Source organism: Elephas maximus, chromosome 12, assembly GCF_024166365.1.
Source record: "Elephas maximus indicus isolate mEleMax1 chromosome 12, mEleMax1 primary haplotype, whole genome shotgun sequence".
Classification (NCBI taxonomy): Eukaryota; Metazoa; Chordata; class Mammalia; order Proboscidea; family Elephantidae; genus Elephas; species Elephas maximus.
In genome coordinates, this window is record NC_064830.1 from 52,009,256 (window position 1) to 52,025,330 (window position 16,075).

The following is a 16,075-nucleotide window of genomic DNA, read 5'->3' on the forward strand; positions in this document are numbered from 1 at the left end:
TATGTTGAACCATCCTGGCATACTTGGTACGAATCCTACTTGGTCAGGATGTATTATTACTTTTCTGTGACGCTGAATTCTTTTGGCTAGAATTTTGTTGAGAATTTTTGCATCTATATTCATGAGAGATATTGGTCTGTAATTTTCTTTTTTCATGGTGTCTTTGCCTGGTTTTGGTATCAGGGTTATTCTGGCTTCATAGAATGAATTTGGAAGTATTGTTTCCTTTTCTACATTCTGAAATAGTTTGAGTAGTACTGGTGTGAGCTATTCTCTGAATGTTTTGTAGAATTCTCCAGTGAAGCTGTCTGGACCAGGACTTTTTTATTTTTTATTTTTTTAATTGTGCTTTAAGTGAAAGTTTACAGTTCAAGTTAGTTTCTCATACAAAAATTTATACACACATTTTTATGTGAACCTAGTTGCTCTCTCTACAATGTGACAGCACACTCCTCCTTTCCACCCTGTATTTCTTGTGTCCATTCAACCAGCTCCTGTCCCTCTCTGCCTTCTCATCTGACCTCTGGACAGGAGCTGCCCATTTAGTCTCATGTATCTACTTTAGCTAAGAAGCACACTCTTCACAAGTATCATTTAATGTCTTATAGTTCAGGCTAATCTTTTTCTGAAGAGTTGGCTTCTGGAAGGGTTATAGTTTTGGGCTAACAGAGAGTCCAAGGGCCATGTGTTCTGGGGTCCCTCCAGTCTCAGTTAGGCCGTTAAGTCTGGTCTTTTTACTAGAATTTGAGTTCTGCATCCCACTTTTCTCCTGCTCTGTCAGGGACTCTCTGTTGTGTTCCCTGTCAGGGCAGTCAGTGGTGGTAGCTGGCACCATCTAGTTCTTCCTGTCTCAGGCTGATGGAGTCTCTGGTTTATGTGGCCCTTTCTGTCTCTTGGGCTCATATTTTCTTTGTGTCTTTGGTGTTCTTCATTCTTCTTTACTCCAGGTGGGTTGGAACCAATTGATACATCTTAGATGGCCACTTCCTAGCTTTTAAGACCCCAGATGCCTCTCACCAAAGTGGGATGCACATTTTCTTAATAAACTTTGTTATGCCAATTGACCTAGATGTTCTCTGAAACCATGGTCCCCAGACCCCCACCCCTGTACTCTGTCCCTCAAAGTGTTTGGTTGTATTCGGGAAACTTCTTAGCTTTTGGTTTAGTCCAGTTGTGCTGACTTCCCCTGTATTGCATGTTGTGCTTCCCTTCACCTAAGGTAATTCTTGTCTACTATCTATTTGGTGAATACCCCTCTCCCTCCCTCACCACCCTTGTAGCCATCAAAGAATGTTTTCTTCTGTGTTTAAACTGTTTCTTAAGTTCTTATAATAGTGGTCTTATACAATATTTGTCCTTTGAGACTGACTAACTTCACTCAGCATAATGCCTTCCAGTTTCACCCATGTTATGAGATGTTTCACGGATTCATCGTTGTTCTTTATTGTGGCATAGTATTCCATTGTGTAAAAATACCATAATTTGTTTATCCATTCATCTGTTGATGGGCACCCAGGTTATTTCCATCTTTTTGCTATTGTGAACAGTGCTGCAATGAACATGGGTGTGCATATATCTATTTGGGTGTGGGCTCTTATTTCTCAAGAATGTATTCCAAGGAGTGGGATTGCTGGATCATGTGGTACTTCTGTCTCTAGCTTTTTAAGGAAGTGCCAAATCGATTTCCAAAGTGGTTGCATGATTTTACATTCCCACCAGCAGTGTATAAGTGTTTCAGTCTCTCCACAACCTTGCCAACAGTTATTATTTCGTGTTTTTTGGATTAATGCTAGCCTTGTTGGTGTGAGATCGTACCTCATTATACTTTTGATCTGCATTTCTGTAATGGCTAATGATCATGATCATTTCCTCATGTGTTTGTTAGCTGCCTGAATGCTTTCTTTGGTGAAGTGCCTATTCGTATGCTTTACCCATTTTTAAATTGGTTTATTTGTCTTTTTGTTGTTGAGGTTTTGCAGTACCTTGTAGATTTTAGAGATTAGATGCTGATTGGATTTGTTGTAGCCAAATTTTTTTCCCCAGTCTGTAGGGTGTCTTTTTGCTCTTTTGGTGAAATCTTTGGATGAGCATAAATGTTTGAATTTTAGGAGATCCCAGTTAACTAGTTTCTCTTCTGGCTTTGTGCATTGTTAGTAATGTTTTGTATACTGTTTATGCCATGTATTAGGGCTCCTATTATTTTCCCTATTTTTTCTTCCATGATCTTTATTGTTTTAGATTTTATATTTAGGTCTTTGATCCATATTGGGTTAGTTTTTTTGGATGGTGTGAGGTATGGGTCTTGTTTCTTTTTTTTTGCAGAGGGATATTCACTTATGCCAGCACCATTTGTTAAAGAGGCTGTCTTTTGCTCATCTAACTGACTTTGGGCTTTTGTCATGTATCAGCTGCTCATAGGTGGATGAATTTGCATCTGGATTCTGAATTCTGTTCCATTGCTCTATATATCTGTTGTTGTACCAGTACCAGGCTGTTTTGACTGCTGTGGTGGTATAATAGGTTCTAAAATCAGGTAGTGTGGGGCCTCCCACTTTGTTCTTCTTTTTCAGTAATGCTTTACTTATCCGAGGCCTCTTCCCTTTCCATATGAAGTTGGTGATTTGTTCCTCCATCTTATTAAAAAATGCCATTGGAATTTGAATCGGGATTGCATTGCATCTGTAGATCGCTTTGGGGAGAATAGACATTCTCACAATGTTGAGTCTTCCTATCCATGAGAAAGGTATGTTTTTCCACTTATGTAGGTCTCTTTTGGTTTCCTGCAGTAGTGTCCTGTAGTTTTCTTTGTATAGGTCTTTTACATCCCTGGTTAGATTTATTCCTAAATATTTTATCTTCTTTCGATGGCAGTGAGTTTATTTTATCTTCTTGGGGGCTATTGTGAATGGTATTGATTTGATCATTTCCTCTTTGAAGTTCTCTTTGTTGATGTAGAGGAATCCAATTGATTTTTGTATGTTTATTTGGTGTCCTGATAATTTGCTGAAATCTTGTATTAGTTCCAGTAGTTTTCTTGTGGAATCTTTGGGGTTTTATGAGTGTAAGATCGTATCATCTGCAAATAGAGATACTTTTACTTCTTCCTTACCAATTTGGATGCCCTTTGTTTCTTTATCTAGCCTAATTGCTCCGGCTAGGACCTCCAGCAAAATGTTGAATAAGAGTGGTTATAAAGGACATCCTTGTCTGCTTCCAGTTCTCAACGGGAATGCTTTCATTCTCCCTCCATTTAGGATGATGTTGGCTGTTGGCTTTGTATAAATGCCCTTTGTTATATTGAGGAATTTCCCTTTCTATTTTGCTGAGAGTTTTTATCATGAATGGATGTTGGACTTTTCAAATGCCTTTTCTGAATCAATTGATAAGATCATGTGGTTCTTGTCTTTTGTTTTAGTTATTTGATGGATTACATTGTTTTTCTAATGTTGAACCATCCCTGCATAACTGGTATGAACTCCACTTGGTCACGGTGAATTATTTTTTGATATGTTGTTGAATGCTATTGGCTAGAATTTTAATTAGTGTTTTTGCATCTATGTTCATGAGGGATATGGTCTATAATTTTTTTTTTTTTTTTTCGGTGTAGCGTCTTTACCTTGTTTTTGTATCAGGGTTATGCCAGCTTCATAGAATGAGTTCAGGAGTATCCCATCATTTTCTACGCTCTGAAATACCTTAATAGTAGTGGTTTTAACTCTCTTCTGAAAGTTTAATAGAATTCTCCAGTGAAGCCATCAGGGACAGGCTTTTTTTTTTTTTTTTAATTGTGCTTGAAGTGAAAGTTTACAAATCAAGTCAGTCTTTCATAGAAAAATTTATATACATCTTGCTGTGTACTCCTGGTTGGTCTCCCCCTAATGAGATTGCATACCCCTTCTCTTCATCCTGTATTCCCCTTGTCCATTCGGCCAGCTTCTGTCTCCTTCTGCCTTCTCATCTCCCCTCCAGACAAGAGTTGCCCACATAGTTTCATGTGTCTACTTGAGCCAAGAAGCTCACTCCTCACTAGTATCATTTTCTATCTTATGGTCCAGTCCAATGCCTGTCTGAAGAGTTGGCTTTGGGAATGATTTTCATATTGGGCCAACAGAAGGTCTGGGGACCATGACCTCTGGGGTCCTTTTAGTCTCAGTCAGATCATGAAGTCTGATCTTTTTACAAGAATTTGAGGTCTACATCCCACTGTTCTCTTGCTCCATTAGGGATTCTCTGTTGTGTTGCCTGTCAGGGCAGTCATCAGTTCTAGCCGGGCACCCTCTAGTTCTTCTGGTCTCAGACTGATGTAGTCTCTGGTTTATGTGGCCCTTTCTGTCTCTTGGGCTCATAATTACCTTGTGTCTTTGATGTTCTTCATTCTCCTTTGGTCCAGGTGGGCTGAGATCAATTGAAGCATCTTAGCTGGCCGCTTCCTAGTGTTTAAGACTCCAGACACCACTCACCAAAGTGGGATGCAGAGTGTTTCCTTAATAGGTTTTATTGTGCCAATTGACCTAGACCCATCGTCCCCAGACCCCCACCCCTGCTACTCTGGCCTTCGAAGCATTCGGTTTATACAGTAAGCTTTTTTGCTTTTGGTTTAGTCCAGTTGTGGTGACCTCTCCTCTCCTTATTGTGTGTTGTCTTGTCCTTTACCTAAAATAGTTCTTGTCTACTATCTAATTTAGTGAATACCACTTTCCCTCCCTCCCTCCCCACCCTCATAACCATCAAAGAAAATTTTCTGTGTTTAAACTATTTCTTGTATTCTTATAATAGTGGTCTTATACAATATTTGTCCTTTTGCAACTGAATAATTTCACTCAGCACAATGCCTTCCAGAGTCCTCCATGAGTAAATCAAATGTTTCATGGATTCATCATTGTTCTTTATTGATGTGTACTATTCCATTGTGTTAATATACCATAATTTATTTATCCATTCATCCATCGATGGGCACCTTGGTTGCTTCAATCTTTTGCTATTGTAAACAGTGCCGCAATGAACATGGGTGTGCATATATCTGTTTGTGTAAAGGCTCTTATTTCTCTAGGATATATTGTAAAGAGTGGGATTGCTGGGTCGTATGTTAGTTCTATTTCTAGCTTTTTAAGAAAGTGCCAAATTGATTTCCAGAGTGGTTGTACCATTTTACATTCCCAGCAGCAGTGTAGAAGTGTTCCAGTCTCTCCACAACCTCTCCAACATTTATTATTATATTATTTTTGATTAATGCTAGCCTTGTTGGAGTGAGATAGAATCTCTCCGTAGTTTTGATTTGCATTTCTGTAATGGCTAATGATTGTGAGCATTTTCTCATGTATCTGTTAGCTGCCTGAATGTCTTTTTTTTGAAGTGCCTTTTGATATCCTTTGCCCATTTTTTATTTGGGTTGTCTTTTTGTAGTTGAGTTTTTGCAGTATCATGTAGATTTTAGAGATCAGACACTGATCAGAAACGTCATAGTAAAAGCTTTTTCCCAGTCTGTAAGTAATCTTTTTACTCTTTTGGTGAAGTCTTTGGATGCGCATAGGTGTTTGATTTTTAGGAGCTCCCAGTTATCTAGTTTCTCTTCTGGGGTTTGTGCATTGTTAGTAATGTTTTGTATACTGTTTATGCCATGTATTAGGGCTCCTAGCATTTTCCCTATTTTTTCTTCCATGATCTTTACCATTTAATATTTTATATTTAGGTCTTTGATCCATTTTGAGTTAGTTTTTGTGCATGGTGGGAGGTATGGGTCTTGTTTCATTTTTTTGCAGATGAATATCCAGTTATGCCAGAACCATTTGTTAAAGAGATTGTATTTTCCACATTTAACTGACTCTGGGCCTTTGTCAAATATCAGGTGCTCATATGTGGATGGATTTATATCTGGATTCTCAATTCTGTTTCACTGGTCTATGTATCTGTTGTTGTACCGGTACCAGGCTGTTTTCACTCCTGTGGCAGTATAATAGATTCTAAAACCAGGTAGTGTGAGGCCTCTTTCCCTTCTGTATGTAGTTGTTGATTTGTTTCTCCATCTCATTAACAGATGCCATTGGAATTTTTTAATTTTTTAATTATATCTATAGATTGCTTTTCATAGAATAGACATTTTTACACTGTTGAATCTTCCTATCCATGAGGAAGGTATGTTTTTCCAGTTACGTAGGTCTCTTTTGGTTTCTTGCAGTAATGTGTTGTAGTTTTCTTTGTAGAGGTGTTTTACGTCTCTGGTTAGATTTATTTCTAAGTATTTTATCTTCTTGGAGGCTACTGTAAATGGTATTGATTTGGTGGTTTTCTCTTTGACGTTTTCTTTTGTTAGTGCATAGGATTCCATCTGATTGTTGTATGTTTATCTTGTATCCTGATACTGTGCTGTAATCTTCTATTAGTTTCAGTAGTGTTCCTGGGTATTCCTTAGTGTTTTGTGGGTGTAAGATCAAGTTATCTGCAAATAGAAATACTTTTACTTCTTCCTTACCAAATACCCTTTATTTCTTTATCTAGCCTAATTGCTCTGGCTAGGACCTCCAGCACAATGTTGAATAAGAGGGGTAATAAAGGGCATCCTTGTCTGGTTCCTGTTCTCAGACTCTCTCCATTTAGGATGATGTTGGCTGTTGGCTTTATATAAATGCCCCTTATTATGCTGAGGAATTTTCCTCCTATTCCTGTTTTGCTGAGAGTTTTTGTCAAGAATGGATGTTGGACTTTGTCAAATGTCTTTTCTGCATCAATTGATAAGATCATGTGGTTCTTGTCTTTTGTTTTATTTATGTGTTGGATTACACTGAGTGCTTTTCTAATGTTGAACTATCCCTGCATTCCTGGTATGAATCCCACTTGGTCATGGTGAATTATTTTTTTGGTATGTTGTTGAATTGTACTGGCTAGAGTTTTGTTGAGGATTTTTGTGTTGAAATTCATGAGGGTTATAGGTCTGTAATTTTCTTTTTTTGTGGTGTCTTTACCATGGTTTGGTATCAGGGTTATGCTAGCTTCGTAGAATGAGTTTGGGAGTATTCCATCCTTTTCTGTGCTTTGAAATACCTTTAGTAGTAGTGGTGTTAACTCTTCTCTGAAAGTTTGGTAGAACTGTCCAGTGAAGCTGTCAGGGCCAGGGCTTTTGTTGTTGTTGTTGGGAGTTTTTTGATTACCTTTTCAATCTCTTCTTTTGTTACGGGTTTATTTAGTTGTTCTACCTTTGTCGGTAGTATGTTTCTAGAAATTCATCCATTTCTTCTAGGTTTTCAAATTTGATATTTCATGGTAATCTGATACGATTCTTTTCATTTCAGTTGGGTGTGTTGTGATACCGCCCATCTCATTTCTTATTCAGATTATTTGCTTCCTTTCCTATTTTTCTTTTGTCATTTTGGCCAATAGTTTATCAATTTTGTTAATTTTTTCAAAGACCCAGCTTTTGATCTTGTTACCTCTTTCAATTGTTTTTCTGCTCTCTATTTCATTTAATTCTGCTCTAATTTTTAGTATTTGCTTTCTTTTGGTGCCTGAGAGCTCCTTTTGCTCCCCTCTCTGTTTGAATTGTGTGGATAATTCTTTGATTGTTTCCCTTTTTTTTTGTTGTATGTGTACATTTATTGCTATAAATTGACCTCTGATGACTGCGTTTGCTGTGTCCCAAAGGTTGTGGTAGGAAGTGTTTTCCTCCTCATTTGATTCTATGAATTTCTTTATTCCGTCTTTAATTTCTTCTGTAACCCAGTATTTTTTGAGCAAGGTGTTGTTCAGTTTCCATGTGTTTGATTTTTTTTCCTTGCTTTTTCTGTTATGGATTTCTACTTTTATGGCTTTATGGTCAGAAAAGATGCTTTGTAACATTTCAATGCTTTGGATTCTGCAAGGCTTGCTTTATGACCTAATACACGGTCCATTCTGCAGAATGTTCCATGTGCATTGGAAAGGAAAGTATACTTGGCTGCTGTTGGTTGGAGTGTTCTATATATATCTGTGGGGTCAAGTTGGTTGATTGTGGCATTTAGATCTTCTGTGTCTTTATTGAGCTTCTTTCTGGATGTCCTGATCTTCACCAAAAATGGCATTTTGTAGGCTCCTGCTATTGTTGTGGAGCTCTCTCTCTCTTCAATGCTGTTACAGTTTTTGTTTTATGTATTTTGGAGCCCTGTCATTGAGTGTGTAATACTTATTACGGTTACGTCCTCCTGGTGTACTGACCCTTTAATCATTATGTAGTGTCCTTCCTTATCGTTTGTGGTGGATTTTACTTTAAAGTCTATTTTTCAGAAGTTAATCTTGCCATTCCTGCTGTTTTTTGATTGTTGTTTGCTTAATATATTTTTTCCATCCTTTGAGTTTTAGTTTGTGTCTTTAAGTCTAAGGTATGTCTCTTGTAGGCAGCATATAGACAGATTGTGTTTTTTATACATTCTGCCTCTCTTTGTCTCTTTATTGGTGCATTTAGCCCATTTACATTCAGCATAGTTATTGATAGGTATGAGTTTAGTGCCGTCATTTTGATTTTGTGTGTGTGTGTGTGTGTTTTTGACAGTTTTTTTTTTCCACTTAATTTTCTGTGCTGAGTCATTTTTCTTTATGTATTTTCATCTTTTCCATTGTGGTTGATTTTGTATTTGCTGAATCTTTATGTTTTTCATGTTTTTTTTTTTTTATTTTGAAGTGCAGGATTGTTAGTTTCCTTTGTGGTTACCTTAATATTTACCCTTATTTTTCTAAGTTTATCCAATATTTTATTTCTTTATATCACCTTGACTTCCTCTCCATGTGAAAGATGTATGACTACATTTTTAGCTCCTCTTTTTTGTTTTAATGTTGTCTTCTTTTACATAATGACATCTCTGTTTACCTTTTTCAGCTTTGATCCATTTTTGTGACTTCCCTATCTGGGTTGATATCTGGTTGTTCTGTCCTGTGTTCTAGTCTTGGTTTGTTATCTGATGTTACTGATTTTCTGACCAGAGATTCCCTTCAGTATTTCTTGTAATTTTGGTTTGTTTTTTGCACATTCCCTAAACTTCTGTTTATCTGAAAGTGCCCTAATTTCACCAACATATTTGAGAGACAGTTTTGCTGAATTCTTGGCTGGCAATTTTTTTCCTTCAAGGCTTTATGTATATCATCCCATTGCCTTCTTGTCTGCATGGTTTCTGCTGAGTAGTCTGAACACATCTTTAACAATTATCTCTCTATTTTCTGTTATCCCTCTGTTCTAGAGTCCCACAGAATTCTTAGGGTTTTTTTTTAAATTCTTTTATCTGATTTTCCTGAATTAAGTTGTCAAGTGCTTTATCTTCAGCCTCACTAATTCTGACTTCTATTTCCTGAATTCTACTCATATGACTTTCTATTGAGTTGTCTAATTTTGAAATGTTATGGTTAATCATCTGTATTTCTGTTTGCTGTCTCTGTCTGGATTCTTGCAGCCTCTTAAATTTGTTCTTATGGTCTTCTGAAATTTTCTTAAGTTTCTCTATTGCTTTGTGTATGTGCTCCTTGGCTTGTTCTGCATGTTGCCTGATCTCCTTCATGATCTCTTGACGAGCTCTGTATGTTAATCTTTTGTATTCTACTTAGGTAATTCCAGGAAGTTTTTTCCTCTGGAAGATTTCTTGATTCTTTGTTTTGGGAGTTTGCAGAAGCCATCATGGTCTGCCTCTTTATGTGATTTGATAATGACTGTTGTCTTTGAGCCATCAATAAGTTACTGTAGTCATTTATTTTATGCTTGCTTACTGTGTCCTAGCATTTTCTTTTGTTTTGTTTTGATATGCCAAAACAGGCTGCTCCTGTGGACTAGTTTGATTATCGGTGCCTATGAAGTTCTAACATTCTATCAGCAAAGTGGTTAGATGTGTTACTAAGTCTGCGAACCCAGGAGTCCATTTACTTTTCTTGTATGGATTTAGCTCAGGTGTCCAGGTTGTCAGTCACCAAGTGTGTAGTGCAGGCTCTCACGTACAGTTCTAGATAGGCAGGGGTGATTCGTGTAGGCACAGGTATCTGGCTGCAGTAGGGGGTCATGTGCTGAACAAGGCAGGGGGCTGACAGCAGCCCCTGAGTGTCTGGGAGGAAAGAGTGTCTCTGTTTCCTAGAGCGCATAGGTGAGTGGGTTTTGCCACCAGACTCTGGCCACCCAATGCTATTGGCTGTAAGGACTGGGAGGCACCACTTATTCTTGGACCCCTGCCCTGGGTGGCTAGGTGGCATGGGTAGAGCCATCAGCCCTCAGACCCCTGATGAGGGTAGGTGAGAACCCTTCTTAATGGGCAGGGTGGTGTCAAATGTCACGAATCTGCCACTCCCCCTTATAGCTGATACAGCTGAAAATAGGCTTCAGATGTATACCCTGCTGTACTGTGCTAATGAGGGCCTACACTGTTGAAATGGGCCCACACAGGTCTGCACAGGGGTGAAAGGCATTCAAAGTCCATGGAGCCCTTATGCCTGTGCCTAGGCAAAGGAGCTGTGCCTGCCCTGAGTTCCTACCTTAGGGGAGCTGGCACATTATTTTTTCTTGTTTGTTAATTTGTTCCCTTTCCAAGGCTGGGAGAATGGCTCAGGACATGTGATGGGCCCAGGAGATGTGGCAATCTCTGAAGCTGGCACAGGACCTGGTGCAGAGTGGGGAGGGGTCAGGTAAATGGGAGAGAGGTTTTTCCCAAAGGGGTGTTTTTTGAATTGCATGGTAGGTTAGATGCATGTACTTATCTTTTGCTGATTGAGCATTGCTTTTCACTGGTTCTGGAAGCATGAGTAGACTCTCCACCTCTTGACCTCTTCTGATGTGGAAAATGCACCCTGAGTGTCACTGCTTGCCTCACCACACATAGGCAATCTGGCTTCAGGGTGTCAGTTCCCTCCAGTTAGCTCTGGCAATTCCTCACTGCTACCATCTCTCCCTCCCCCTGCTGCTCAGTCCAATTCCTCAACTTTGCTTTTGATGTTCAGGGCTCTTAGATTGTCATATATAATTGATTTGCTTGTTTTTTGGGGGGGGGTCTTTGTTGTAAGAGGGACCACAGGAAGCGTCTGACTACTCTGCCATCTTGGTCCCACCTCAGGAGTATTTTTTTGTTGTTGGAAATTTTTAAATTAACTTTTTAATCTCTTCTCTTGTTATGGGACTGTTCAGATTTTCCACCTAAATTTGTGTTAGTTTAGGTAGGTAGTGTGTTTCTAGAAGTTTATTCATTTCCTCTAGGTTTTCAAATTTGTTGGAGTACTATTTTTCTTAGTATTCTCTTATGATCCTTATTTCACTTGGGTTTGTTGTAATGTCCCCCATCTCATTTCTTATTTGGGTTATTTGTTTCCTCTCCTGTTTTTCTTTTTTCACTTTGGCCAGTGGTTTGTTGAAATTGTTGATCCTTTCAAAGAACTAACTTTTTGCCTTGTTGATTCTTTCTATTCTTCTATTCTTTGCTTCATTTATTTTTGCTCTGATCTGTATTATTTCCTTTCTTCTGGTGGCTGTAGGCTTCTCTTGTTGTTCTCTTTCTATTTGTTTGATTTTGTCCCTTCTTTTTTGATGTGTGCATCTATTGCTTTAAATTGTCCCCTGAGCACTGCCTTTGCTGTGTCCCAAAGGTTTTTGTATGATGTGTTTTCATTCTTATTTGATTCTGGAAATTTTTTGATTCCATGTTTGATTTCTTCTATTACCCGGTGGTTTTTAAGCAAGGTGTAATTCAATTTCCATGTTTTTAAATTTTTTTCTACTTTTATTGCATTGTGGTCAGAGAAGATGCTTCATATTGTCTCAGTGTTTTGGTTTTGCTGTGGGTTGCTTTGTGGCCTAAGATGTGATCTGTTCTGGAGAATGGTCCGTTTTCACTGGAAAAGAATGTACACTTTGCTGCTGTTGGGTGGAGTGTTCTGTTTATGTCTATAAGGTCAAGATGGTTAATCGTGGCCTTTATATCTTTGCTAAGTTTCTTTCTAGTTGTTGTGTCCTTTACTGAGAGTAGTGTGTTGAAATCTACTATTGTGGAGCTGTGAATTTCTCTTTTCAGTGCTGTTAGAGTTTCCTTTGCGTATTTTAGGGCCGTGTTGTTGGGTGCATATATGTTTATTTTGGTTATGTCGTCATGGTGGATTTTCCCTTTAATTATTATGTAGTGCCCTTCCTTGTCTTTTATGATGGATTTTGCCTTAATGTATATTTTATTGAGATTAGTAATGCCATTCTTGTTCTTTTTTGGTTGTTCTTTGCTTGATACATTTATTTCCATCCTTTGATTTTTAATATGTTTATGTTTTTGTGTCTAAGGTGTGTCACTTGTAGACAGCATATTGATAGGCCATGATTTTTTGTCCATTCTGTCACTCTCTGCATCTTTATTGGTGCTGTCTTAGTTATCTAGTGCTGCTATAACAAAAATACCACAAGTGGATGGCTTTAACAAAGAGAAATTTATTCTCTCACAGTCTAGTAGGTTAAAAGTCTAAATTCAGGGTGTCAGCTCCAGGGGAAGGCTTTCTCCCTTTGCCAGCTCTGGAGGAAGGTCCTTGTCCTCAATCTTCCCTGGTTGAGGAGCTTCTCAGGTGCAGGGACCCCAGGTCTAAAGGGCACGCTGTGCTCCCGGTGCTGTTTTCTTGATGGTATGAGGTCCCCAACTCTCTGCTAGCTTCCTTTTCCTTTTGTCTCTTGAGAGATAAAAGGTGGTGCAGGCCACACCCCAGGGAAACTCCCTTTACACTGGATCAGGGAGGTGACCTGAATAAGGGTGGTGTTACAATCCCACCCTAATCCTCTTTAACATAAAATTACAATCACAAAATGGAGGACAGCTACACAAACCTGGGGCTCATGGCCTAACCAAGTTGACACATATTTTTGGGGTGACACAATTCAATCCATGACAGGTGCATTTAAACCATTTGCATTCAGTGTGATTATCAATAGGCATGAGTTTATTGCTGTCATTTTGCAGTGGCTTTTTTATTTTTATTTTTTGTGGTGCTGACTTTTTTTGTTCCTCTTAGTCTCCTGTGCTGAGTTCCTTTTGTTTGTAGATTTTATTTTTTTCATTATTGTAGGTTTTGCATTTTCTGAGACTCTACGCTTTTCTTCTTTATTTTAATGAGTAGATTTGTTAACTTTCTTTGTGGTTACCTTGAAATTTACCCTTATCTCCCTAAATTTGAGCCAGTCTTTTATTACTTGATATCACTTTAACTTCCTCCCCATTTGGAAGTTCTATACCTATTCTTTATATTCCGCCTTTTATTGTTCTGACATTTTCATCATTTAGAGATTGATTCTGTAGTTCTGTGTTTTAAATCTTTTAGTTTTGTTTTATCCTTGAGAGATTATTACCTAGGTTGGTTTTTGGTTGATTCTGACCTGTGTCCTTGTTTCAGGTTGTTGTCTGATGTTGTTGGTCTAACTGAAGGACCTCTTTAATGAATCTTGAAAGTTCGATTTACTTTTTACAAGCTCCTTTAATTTCTGTTCACCTGGAAATGTCCTAATTTCTCCACCATATTTGAGGGAGAATTTTGCTGGTTATATTATTCTTGGTTGGCAGTTTTTTCTTTCAAGGTTTTATATATGTCATACAATTGCCTTCTTGCCTGCATGGTTTCTGCTGAGTAATCAGAGTTTAGTCTTATTGTTTCCCCTTTGTATGTGACTTTTCGCTTTACTCAAGTTGCTCTCAGAATTATTTTTTGTCTTTGGTTTTGGTGAGTGTAATAATGATATGTCTTGGTGACTTTCTTTTGGGGTCTATCCTACATGGGGTTCATTGAGTTTTTTGGATCGTCGGCTTTTCATCTTTCATTATATTAGGGAAGTTTTTTCTGTCAGCACATATTCAGTGATCCTCTCTGTGTTTTCCATTTTCTCCCCATTCTGGAACTCCGATCATGTGCAAATTTTTGCTCTTGATTTTATCCCACCTAATTCTTAGGTTTTCTTCATTCTTTTCTCCTCAGAGTGGCATCCTTGGATTTGTCTTCAATTTCACTGATTCTGTCTTCCGTTGTTTCAAATTTGCCACAAAAACTTTCTATTGCATTGTCCATTTCTAAAATTTTGTTGTTTATTCTTTGGATTTCTGATTACTGTTTTTGTATGATTTCTAATTGTTTATTTATTTTGACATTTTGTTCTTGTATTATTTTCCTCAGTTCCTCTATTGCTTGGTCTGTGTTTTCCTTGATTTTGGCTATGTTTTGTTTGATTTTGTCTGTGTTTTCCTTGGTCTGTTTCCTTATCTCTTGGAGAGGCCTAGTTATTAGACTTTTGAATTCCCTATCAGGTAGTTCCATTGTCTTTTCTTCTGCAGGAAGGTTATCTGGTGCTTCATTTTGATCACTTATGGGAGCCATCTTTTCCTGTTTTTGTAGTATGTTTTGAAATAGTCTGCTGTCTCTGAGACATTCAGGTATTTTTTTTTTTTTTATTATTATTGAATGTAGGTTTGTTTGTTTTGTCCTGCTTTTTTGTTTTGTTTAGTTGTATCTGGGTAGGTGGGCTGGGCATGCTTTGTTGCTTGCTCATCTGTGGGCATGATAGTTCTCACCATCTTGTCCTGGTGTATAGAGCCAGTCACTCAGCTGTCGTGAAGCAGGGCAGGTCCAGCAGGAAGGGAAGGGGCAGAGATGGGTTGTTTTTCTGCAATATGAACAGTTCCAGGGCTGTGAGTTGGAGCTTAGCCTGCAGCAGGGTGTGGCTGGAGCTGGTGGAAAGGGGTCTGGGGTCTGGGCCAGTTCCCCTTAGTGCCTAGGGGTATGCTGAGGTGGGGCCAGAGCCAGTGGGAAGGGGCCTGGTGTCTGGGCTGTTTCCCCTTAGGGTCACGGGACATGGCAAGGCAAGGCCGACACCAGTGGGGAGGGGCCTAAGCTCTGGGCCAGTTCCCCTCGGGGCCGTGGAACACAGCTAAATGGTGCCAGTGATGGCAAGGAGGGGTTTGAGTCCAGGCCAGTTCCCTTTGGGGTAGCAGAGCATGGCAAGGCAGGACCCAAGCTGGTGGGGAGGGGTCTGGGGTCCAGTTGGTGGGGCAGAGAACAGAGACAGGAGGGGGGTTTGGTGAAGGCAGAGGCAGAGGGGGCTAGATGCAGGAGGGCAATAGGGTGGGTTGGTACTGCAGTTCCCAGCAATCGGGACTGCTGAAATGAGGTGGATCTTGCTGCTATTCACCAGAGGGGTGGGGGTTGTTGCAGCATGCTCCTGCAGTTACCAGGTGAGAGAATCTGGGCTTCTTCTTGAGTCGCAGCAACCAGACATGGTCTTACTTAGCTCTGGGAGTATCCACACCATTACTCTATCGCCTATTGGGAATTCTTTAGAGATGACTTTCTGAGTATGTGGTTGTTGGCTTTATTCCAAGATGGCCACACTGAGTCATGCCATTTGGCCAGAAACCTCCACTCTGTATCTCTACTACTTCACCATTTTCTATCCATTTCTTCTCAGTGGCTTCTGATCTAGTACTTTATCCCTTTGTATAAGATTCAGGGTTCCAGGATTGACGTCTGTATCTGCTTTACTTGGTTTTTCAGGTCTTTGTTGCAGCAGGATGGCTTAATGTATCTGACTAGTCCACCATCTTGGTTTTTCATCTCTACTTCACATTTTGATTTAAATTGGTCAAAAGATTATTTTCAATATTAAGGTATATAGTCACCTCAATTTTAAGAAAATGGTCTCCATTCTTTTTCTGGTAGACTTTTTAGATTTATCAGCAATGTCACCTTCTTTGTGAAGACATCTCAAGCTCCACCCCCTGCAGCATTCTGACTTGTTTGTTCCTCTATTATAATACTAACTATATAGTACTTATCTTTTTTTTTTTCCTTATCTGTTTCCCCATTAGACTGTGAACTCTTCGAGAACTAGGACACCTTCTTATTCATCATTGAATCTTACATTACAGCTACCACAGTGCCTGTCACATGGTAGGTACTCAATAAATATTTATTGGGGGAAAAAAGAACCTAAAAAGAAGTTCCATAAGTGGGCCTAACTTCAGGAAAGTTGGGTGAAGTTTGTATCTGGATATAGTCACTTGCAAGCTTGTCTTCAGATTCATTCTCTACCCTTCTCTTACTCTGCTGTGTATTTCAGGGAAATATATTTCCG

The 16,075-nt window shown here is 39.0% G+C and overlaps 1 protein-coding gene across 4 annotated transcripts in view; it reads left to right on the forward strand.

Annotated features, from left to right (window-relative positions):
- Positions 1–16,075, forward strand: part of AP4E1 (adaptor related protein complex 4 subunit epsilon 1) — a 220,766-nt gene that overhangs the window by 185,941 nt on the left and 18,750 nt on the right. For all 4 annotated transcript variants that reach the window (XR_007519759.1, XR_007519758.1, XR_007519760.1 and 1 more), the window contains exon 21: positions 15,810–15,891. The gene's annotated coding sequence lies outside the window, so the exon portion shown is untranslated. The remainder of the gene's footprint in view (positions 1–15,809; positions 15,892–16,075) is intronic.